Source organism: Peromyscus eremicus, chromosome 8a, assembly GCF_949786415.1.
Source record: "Peromyscus eremicus chromosome 8a, PerEre_H2_v1, whole genome shotgun sequence".
Classification (NCBI taxonomy): Eukaryota; Metazoa; Chordata; class Mammalia; order Rodentia; family Cricetidae; genus Peromyscus; species Peromyscus eremicus.
In genome coordinates this window covers 97,512,268-97,522,016 of record NC_081423.1, presented here as the reverse complement: position 1 = coordinate 97,522,016, position 9,749 = coordinate 97,512,268, and positions in this window count along the sequence as shown.

Sequence of the window (9,749 nt, the reverse complement as noted above, 5' to 3'; positions counted from 1 at the left end):
CACTTTGGCCCTGAAACCAGAGCCAAAGAAACACATTCTGCTCCTGACCAACTCAGCCCAAAAACAACCCACCAATCCCTAAACACAAAATCCAGCCAATCGCTGAGCTTGTCCAAGCTCAGGGATTGAAATCCAACCAATTCCCACCCTGAAAATAGCCACCCTGGAAAAACTCCACCCCTAAGAAGTCATATATATAAGCCTGTTCAGTTTGCTGCTGCATGTTTTCTACCATGGCAGAGGCAGCTATCCTGGATTCTTCCCTCCCAATATCTCTCTCTTTTTTTTTTTTTTTTCCTTTGTTTTTTTCAGAGCTAAGGACCAAACCCAGGGCCTTGCGCTTGCTAGGCAAGTGCTCTACAACTGAGCTAAATCCCCAGCCCCCCAATATATCTCTTGAATGAGGTTTGTGTGAGACCTTCTTTGGCCAGAATGGAGCTAAGCAGAACTAATACTTTTGCTTCGGAAATCTTCAGGTTGTTACACCAGGGAGTGGGGGGGTGGGGGATGACATGACACCTAAGCAGAACTGTAACAACTTCCCTGGGGAAACCCTCCTCTGTCTGGGCAGAGCTGTTACATTGGGGAAACCTTTCCCTGGAGCAGGACTGTACGCTGCCGAGTTTAGGGTGACTTTGTGGGCCTCCTTGGCTCACAACTGCCAGGATCCCTCTCTGAGCTGCAATGCTTACAAGTACAGTGCCCGAGAAGGCCAGACCTAAAAACTGGAATTACAGACAGCTGTGAGCTGCCAAGTAGCCAAAGCTGGCCTTGAACTCCTAATCCTCCTGCCTCCACCTCCCAAATGGCAGAACTACAGGCATGCACCAACAGGCTCAGTGTGGGGTCCTCAACAGTCTGGAGTCCCAGGTCCCTCAGCAACCAGCAGCCTCTCTGTGATGGTTATCATCAAAATCTTAAGGAGAGGGATGGTAGCTCACATCTGTAACAGCCCTCCAGAGGCCCAGGCAGGAGGGTCAGGTTGCATTCCAGGGCTACAGACTGAGGCACTCTTTCTGTCAAAAAAAAAAAAAAAAAGAAAATTCAGGGACTGTTGTACTTAGGGTTGTTGACTGTTAGAAATGGAAAAGTAACCAGGCAGTGGTGGCGCATGCCTTTAATCCCAGCACTCGGGAGGCAGAGGCAGGCAGAGCTAAGTGAGTTCGAGGCCAGCCTGGACTACAGAGTGAGTTCCAGGACAGCCAGGGCTACAGAGAAACCCTGTCTCGAAAAGAAAAAAGAAGAAGAAAGAAAAAAAAATATAAGATTGCTAGGTATGGCGGCACAGCACTCTGGAGGCAGAGGTAGTCCAGATCCCTGAGTTTAAGTCTAGTCTGGTCCCTCCAGGCCAGCCAGAGCTACTTAGTGAGACCTTGTCTATGAATAAATAAGGGCTGGAGGAGCTAGGAAAGATGGCATTTATAATCCTGGCACTGAGGAAGTTGGAGACTTTTGCCAGGGCTCATGATAGGACCCGGTCTCAAGAGCACAGGAGCACAAACCAAGTAGAGACCACTGAGGAAGAGGTCCCGACTTGACCCTGGCCCAGCAGGAAGCAGGAAGACAGCCTTTTCAGCACCCTTCGCTTGGGGGTTAGAGAGCACAGTCCTCTCCTTGTGAGTCAGCACCTGGACCGGCTGCCTGCACATCCCTTCCCAGGTGTGAGGACCTGATCCTGCATCAGCCTCTTCCCAATCCCCTTGAGGCATTGTCAGAACCCCTGATGCCAGTGTCCTCCAGAGGGCACGTGGCCTCTTCTGCTCTAGAACTGGGGGACTTCCCCCATGAGGAACAGGCAGAGGAGAGCCTCGTCCATCCCCCACCGATCAGCAGACTCCTCCACTCCTCCCCTGCAGACATCACTGAGTCATCCTGAGACTGGAAATTACCCCATTTTTGGTCTTCTACTGTACTGCTAGGGAGGTGTTCTACCCAGTTCTTTTTTTTTTTTTTTGGTTTTTCAAGACAGGGTTTCTCCGTGTAGCTTTGCGCCTTTCCTGGAACTCGCTTTGGAGACCAGGCTGGCCTCGAACTCACAAAGATCTGCCTGCCTCTGCCTCCTGAGTGCTGGGATTAAAGGCGTGTGCCACCACCGCCCGGCTCTACCCAGTTCTTAAACTGCAGTGTGAGCCATGGGCTGAGTGAATTCAGAGAGGAAGTGGGGGATGGCATGCAAATGGAGGCTTGATCTGTTGGTACAGTTATTTGAACAGTTATTAATAGGTGGGCTGGAGATGGAACTCAGTGGTAGCACACATGCTTAGTATAGGCAAAGCCCCGAGTTCCATGGCCAGCACCAAACAGACAATAGACCCATAGGGCAGGTGGAGCAGGGCTAGTGAGGGTGTAAGGTGAGCTGGCTGAGTCCCTTGGGCCAGCTCATAAGTGTCCTTAGCAGCCCCTCTGCAGTCTGGCTGGGCCCGTGGGGCTCTGACCCAGTTGCACAGTGATATCTACCTTCTGTTGACGCTGGAGGCTTCCTTCTGACCTGTACTTAGCTAATGTGTTCAATATTTAAGGCCATAAGTCTAAAAATAAAATAATCAAAATCAAACTCTGTAAGCATGGTGGCTTCTGCCTATGATCCAGGAAGTGGAGGCAGGAGGATTGCTGGTAATTTGAAGCTAGCCCAAGTTACATAGTAAGAGCAAGGCCAGCCTAGATTGCAGTGTGAGTTCTCTCAAGAAAATAAAACAGGCTGGGCAGTGGTGGCGCCCTTAAACCTAGCACTCGGGAGGCAGAGGCAGGTGGATCTCTGTGAGTTCGAGGCCAGCCTGGTCTACAGGGTGAGTTCCAGGATAGACTCCAAAAGCTGCACAGAGAAACCCTGTCTCAAAAAACAAAAAACAAAAAACAAAAAAAAAAAAAAAAGGAAGGAAGAAAGAGGATGGTAATGTCAGCTCGTTAGCTCAGTATGCAGGTATTCTGAAGCTTTGGCTCACATGCCATGCCATGACGCCATCTTGGCATTCAGTCAGCACCTGGACCAATTTCCCCCTCCACCTCCCAATACCAAGCCCTTCTGAGACCTAGGCTTCAGCAGCCTCTGTCTTTCTCTCAGATCCTGCCATCTTTGCCTCTGTCCTTCCTCACTGACCCTCAGGCCCCTCCTGTCTACTCATCGACAGATCTGGGACCTGTCAGGAGACCTAACTCTAAAGCTTACCTGAGAGCTCCCATCTCACCAGACTCCAGGGAACCATGGCTCCCCTGCAGCCTCCAAACCTCAGGACGTGCCCCCCACCCCGCTCCAGCTGTGCGTCTCTGTCAACTCCAGGGCTGCAGCCCTGCCTGACCTGTGTTCTCTGCCCTCCTGTTCCCAGAGCCTTCTGTCCTGCATCAGCAGCTGGCTGTCTTCACCTGCAGCCAGGAAAGTAGGAAAGGAGTCGGGCCCCAGGGCTCGGCCGTGCTCAGGGGCAGCTTGTTTCCTGCCTGAGTGTTGGGGCTGTCACATTGAATGTGTGACTTTTCTGAGACTGGTGGAAGGAACTTAGGTTGATAAAAGGACTGGAGTGTGGTTGACAAGGTCGCCCAGAGTATGTCCTGGGTTGTACCGGGCAGGAGGCCGCTCGTCTGTGCTTGTGCCCCGTTCTGGGAAGTCATCCTTGCTCAGCTTGTGCCTAAGCCCGACGCTGTCACCCAAAGTTCCTTTGTTTAGATTGACTTGGTGCTGGGGAGGAAAGCCAGAGTACAACTATGCTAAGCACATGCTCTACCTGCCACTGAGATACACCCCTAACACCACCTTTGTGTTTGTGACAGGGTCTCACTGTGTTGCCCTGGCTGTCCTGGAACTTGTTGTATAGACCAGGCTGGCCTCGAACTCAGAGTCTCTTGCCTCTGCCTCCTGAGTGCTGGATTTAAAGGCATGCGCCACCACCCCAAATATATATATATATATATATATATATTTTCTGTTTAGATCTGTGTGTGGTAATTCTAGCACTCAGAAGGCTGAGCAGGAGGGTCTGAGCTAACCTGTTGTACATGGCAAGATTCAGGGCTACTCAGACTCTATCTCAAAATCAAAAACAAAAACCAGCTTGAAAGCCAGGCTTAGTGGTACACAACAGTCCCAGTACTGGGGACGCAGAGGCAAGCAAGTGGGTCTCTGTGATCTGGAGGCCAGCCTGGTCTACATAGAGAATTCCAGGACAACCAGGGCTACAAAATGAGACCCTGTCTAACAAACAAATACAAAAACCCAGCCTGCCCCAGGCTTGGTGGCTCATGGCTATAATCCTAGCTCTCCAGAAGCTGAGGTAGAAGACTGATGATTGAGGCCAGCCTATGCTAAGTGTGATACCCTGTTTCATTAAACCAAATTTAACAGCCAGACATGTCAGCACACTCCTCTAATCTTAACGCTTGGGAGGCTAGAGAGAGGATCCACAGCTTGAGGTCAGCTTGGGCTTCCTAGCCAGAAGCTGCCTTTATGCTGTTCAAGGGGTGGTGGGGCTCTGGGCAGCCTTCTTTCCTGAGACTTCCCTGCAAGTTTGGGTGGCAGAGCGGGAATCCTCTCTCTTTCCAGAATTTCCCTGGCTTGGTGTGCTTATGTTTTCAATCCAAACTTTTGTCTTGTTCCAGGAAAAAAAAAAAAAAAGCCTCTCAGTGCTGTTGTTTGGATCTTGTGAAATTTATAAACTACCTCTAGAAGTGTGGGCAACTTCCTGAAGCTGGGTGTCCCCATCAGGGAAGCTCCGCACAGCCCCAGGGTCATTCATGGCCTTAGGGACCGTCTCAAAGTCACTCTAAAGGAGTGTTTCTTATGCTCGCAGATGCCTAATTGCTTTGTTGGACTTTTTTTTTTTTTTCCATATCTTTTGGGACAGGAAGCATGTAGCCCAGGCTAGCTTTGAACTCCTGACCCTCCTGCCTCAGCTCCCGATGCTGGGATTGCAGGAACATGCTGTCACACCCAGCTTTGGTATCTCCCCCTTCCCTGTGCAGCAGGCTACTGCCGTCAAATACATCACCGCTGCCTCAGCCTTCCCTTCACTGAAACTGTGGACAGAGTGTGCTAAGTGAGCCCCATGGTCCTGAGGAAACTGTTTAAATCACATCAAATTCTCTGACAAAATGCAACACGTTTTTTTCTCGAGAAGAGATACGAATCCTCTTTTTTTTCTTTGTTTTTTGTTTTTTCAAGACAGAATTTCTCTGTGTAGCTTTGGTGCTTTTCCTGGAACTCGCTCTGTAGCTCAGGCTGGCCTCGAACTCACGGAGATCCGCCTGCCTCTGCCTCCCAAGTGCTGGGATTAAAGGCGTGCGCCACCACCGCCCGGCGAACTTAACCGTTTTTGGCTGAGGACTCAGGACTCAGTCTGAAGATTTATGAAGACAGGATCTCACCTTCTTTTCAGCCTGAGGATTTGGTAGTGGTGAGAAGTGGCTGTGGCTTATTCCTTTGTCTCTCTGATCTTTCAGCATTTACCCCAATATCTGGCTCCAGGTTTTTATTATAAGACCAGTTAGGATTCGTGCAACACATACACATAAATAAAAATTAAATGAGGGAGGATGGAGAGCTGGCTCAACCGTTAAGGGCCCCACACTGCTCCTGCAGAGAATCTGAATTTGGTTCCCAGCATCCACATACTATTTAACACTACTGCTGGTAACTCCAGCTTCAGGGTACTTACCGCACTGCATTCACATGCATAGACCCCACCACCACCACCACTGTGCACACACATAATTTAAAAAATACCATCTGGGGGCTGGAGACATGGATCAGCAACTAAGAGCACTGGCTGCTCTTGCAAAGGACCCAGGTTCAGTTCCCAGTATCCCCATGGCGGCTCACAACCACCTGTAACTCCAGCCCAAAGATTTACTTATTTTGATTTCACTTGTGTAAAATAAATCTTTAAGAAGATAGCTGATGGACTGGGGAGACAGCTCAAAGCTTACGAGCCCTGGCTGCACTTCTGGAGGATGAGGAGGATTCAATTCCCAGGACCCACACAGAGGCTAACAACCACGTATAACTCCAGTTCCAGGGGATCTGACACCTTCTTCTGGCTCCACAGGGACCAGGCACACATGTGACACACAGACATACATGTAGGCAAAACACTCATACAGATGACAAAATAAATAAATAAAAATATCTGGGCGTGGGCCAGGTGTGGTGGTGCACATCTTTAATCCCAGCCAGGCAGAGGCAAGTGTCTCTCTGTGTGTTCAAGGACAGCTCGGTCTACATAATGAGTTCCAGGACAGCCAGAGCTACATAATAGAGAGACCCTGTCTCAAAAACAAAAAGAAAATCTGGACATGGTGGTACACACTTATAGTCCAGCCCCTGGGAAATGGAGGCAGATGAATCAAGAGTTCAAGGTCATCCTCAGCTCCATAGTGAGCTGAAGGCCCTTCTAGGTTCTATTACGTCAGACCCTGCTCAACATATACATAACATATAAAACACTTCACATTTCAACTGTTTATTCAGATTTTTGTTTGACATAATACCTCACTATGTGACCAGGCTAGCCTTGAACTTGGGATCCTCCTGCCTCAGCCTCTTGAATGTAGACATACAGGACAGGCATCTTTACCCACTGAGCCATCTTATTACCTTCCAAAGACGAGAATTCAATCCCTGGAACCCATATAGTAGAAAGAGAGAAAGGATTTTGGCAGATTGTCCCCTGACTTACACACTAGAAATAAGTTGGGTGTGGTGGTATGTGGCCCTTGAGAGGCAGAGGCAAGGGGATTAACAAAAGTTAGGAGTCAGGGCTACAGAGTGAGGCCGTGTCTCAAATAATAAATAGACACAGTTTTTTGGTTTGTTTTGTTTGTTTGTTTTGCTTTTTTTGAGACAGGGTTTCTCTGTGTAGTCCTGGCTGTCCTGGATCTCACTCTGCAGACCAGGCTGGCCTCGGAACTCACTGAGATCCACCTGCCTCTGCCTCCCGAGTGCTGGGATTAAAGGCGTATGCCACCACTAACAGGCATAGATAAAGGGTTTTTTTCAAATCCAAGTAGATTGAGCCTGACCCCCCCCCCACCTTCCCCCCACCCCCAGCTGAGTGAAGAAAGGGCACTGCCAATCAACCAGCCCTCTGGAGCTTTCTTGCTAGACCCTGCAAGAAAGCACAGTGTGTTGCTTGGAAACGGTAACCAGGGGTGCTCTCCAGATGTGTGTACACAGCTAGAAAGCTAAGAAAAGTCCAGATGACCCAGCAGAGGTACACGGGGGAGGAGCTGACATGAGAGACTGATGGAGGGGCCAAGGGGAGAAGGTAGATGTCTCCAGGAGAAAAAACCCTTGTTTCAGGAAGAATATGATTTCCTGATCTACTAAGCTTTCAGGAACTTCCAGGCCATGCCCTTCCCTCCTGTGTGTGTGTATGTGTGTGTGTGTGTGTGTGTGTGTGTGTGTGTGTGTGTGTGTTGTATGGATGCACACACTCCATGGACCATGTGTGGAGGTCAGTGAGTCCTCTCAGGCGTGGACAGCAAGCACCTTTACCAACTGAGCCATCTCACCCTTTGAACATCCGCCCTTTCCCCGGCTAGACTTAAATGTGTTATTTGCTATGTAGCCAAAGATGACCCTGAATTTCTGATCTTCCTGCCTCTACCACCTCCCAAGTGCTAGGATTACAGGCCTGTGCCATCAGCCCTGGGTTATGAGACCTTGGGCTCAAACCCAGGGCCTTCTGCATGCTAAGCAAGCCCTCTATCAACTAAGCTACATGCCCACCCTCTTTTCCAGGGCTCTTTTCTCCATCTCTCTATGTCCTTGAGGAGCACACCCCAAAGCAGGTCTTGAGATATGGGGGAGAAGTTGTGGAGGAAGAGGACAATGCCCCCCCCCCTTTTCTAATGAGCAGGGCTGCATTTCCCTTCTCTCTCTGTGCGCGCAGAGTGGAGACTTGCTTCTCAAAGGCAGCAAAAACACTCCAGGGACTCAGAAATGGTGCTGGGCGAGGTGCTGTTACCCACAAAGGCTGATCTAGCTGAGAACCAGAAGCCAAAAAGCAGAACTCTGGGAGCTGGGACACCCTCCAGCAAGTTGGGAACCCTTCCCCACTGGCCCCTTACCACTGACCTCTCTCCCACACACACCTCCTGACTTCCCTGCGGAAGTCCCTGCAGGAGACCTGCTCTTGAATGTTACTAGACAGTGAATCCCTTTTATTGCTTTGTAAGTTTTCAGGGTTGTGAGCCGTGTGCTGAGTGAATCTGAAAATAACAAAAAAGGAACTGTCAGAAGCACCTCTGGTGTTGCCCTGGTGCCCCTGAGAACTTCCTCTAGAACATTCCGACAGTGTTGGTTTTTTCATGGGTTTCTCAGTAAAAAATGTCAAAGTCTGAAACAAAACAAAATGAGGATACACAGCCATGCAAGCGCTTGTGAGTGAAGGTTTATTTTATTTATTTATTTATTTTTCGAGATAGTTTCTCTGTGCAACAGCTCTGGCTGTCCTGGAACTCACTCTGTAGTCCAGGCTGGCCTCCAACTCACAGAGATCTGCCTGCCTCTGTCTCTTGAGGGCTGGGATTAAAGGCACCCGGCCAAGTGAAAGTTTTTCAAGACAGGGTTTCTCCTTGTAGCTTTGGAGCCTGTCCTGAACTCATTTTGTAGACCAGGCTGGCCTCGAACTCAGAGATTCGCCTGGCTCTGCCTCCCAAGTGCTAGGACTAAAGGTGTGTGTCACGACCACCTGACAACAATTAAAAAATTTTATATTTATATGTGTCTGTGTGCTGTAGTGCACATGTCATGTCAGAGGTCAACTTGCAGAAGCCATTCTCTCCCTCCACTCTGTGGGTCCCTGGAATCCAACTCAGGTCATCGGGCTTGATAGCAAATAACTTTACCCTCTGAACCATCTCTTCAGCCTAGAAATTTCACTCATAAATACTGAAACCTAGAAACAACCAAGATATCCTAACATTCAACAGGTGACCGGCTACACAAACTGGGCGGGGCATCCACACAAGACTTTGTTTGCCTTGGTTGGAATCCAAGCCGGGATGTTGCTTGCTCAGCTCCTGAGCGATGCCCCAGCCACACAGGTGGACACTGTTCACTCCCCACAAGAAGCTGTGGTACTTAGAAGTACCTCGCCAAGTGACAGAAAGCTCCAACAGGGAGGGCCCTGCTATGCCCCAGGGTCTGAAACAGCAGTGACTGTGGATCAAAACAGATCCTCAAGCAGTTATTTGGTGAACTTAAGAATGAGAGCAAGGAGCATGAAAACCAAGGCTGACTCCTAAGAAAACAGCTAAGTGTGGTGGCTGGAGCCTGCAATCCCTGAACTCAGAAAGCAATGGCAGAAGAATTACCATTAGCCAGAGTTTAACCTGGTCTACACAGCAAGCTCTGACTAGCCAGGACTACACAGTGAGAACCTGTCCCAAAACAAAAACAAATACAAAGTCAGAGGCTGGAGAGATGGCTCAGCGGTTAAGCCCACTGGCTGCTCTTCCACAGGTCATGGGTTCAATTCCCAACAACCACGTGGCAGTTCGCAAGTCTGTAACTCCAGTTCCAGAGGACCTGACATACTCACACAGACATGCATGCAGGCAAAACATAAAATAAGAATAGTGAAATCATTAAAAAAAAAAAAAAAAAAAAAAAGCAGCTTGCATTTCTCTTGCAGAAGACCTACATTGAGTTCTTGTACCTACTCTGGCAAATCACAATTTCCAGCTCCAAGACATCCAATGCCCTCTTCTGGACACTATGGGAACTGCATTCATACATGCACATACGCTCCCTGCTCCCC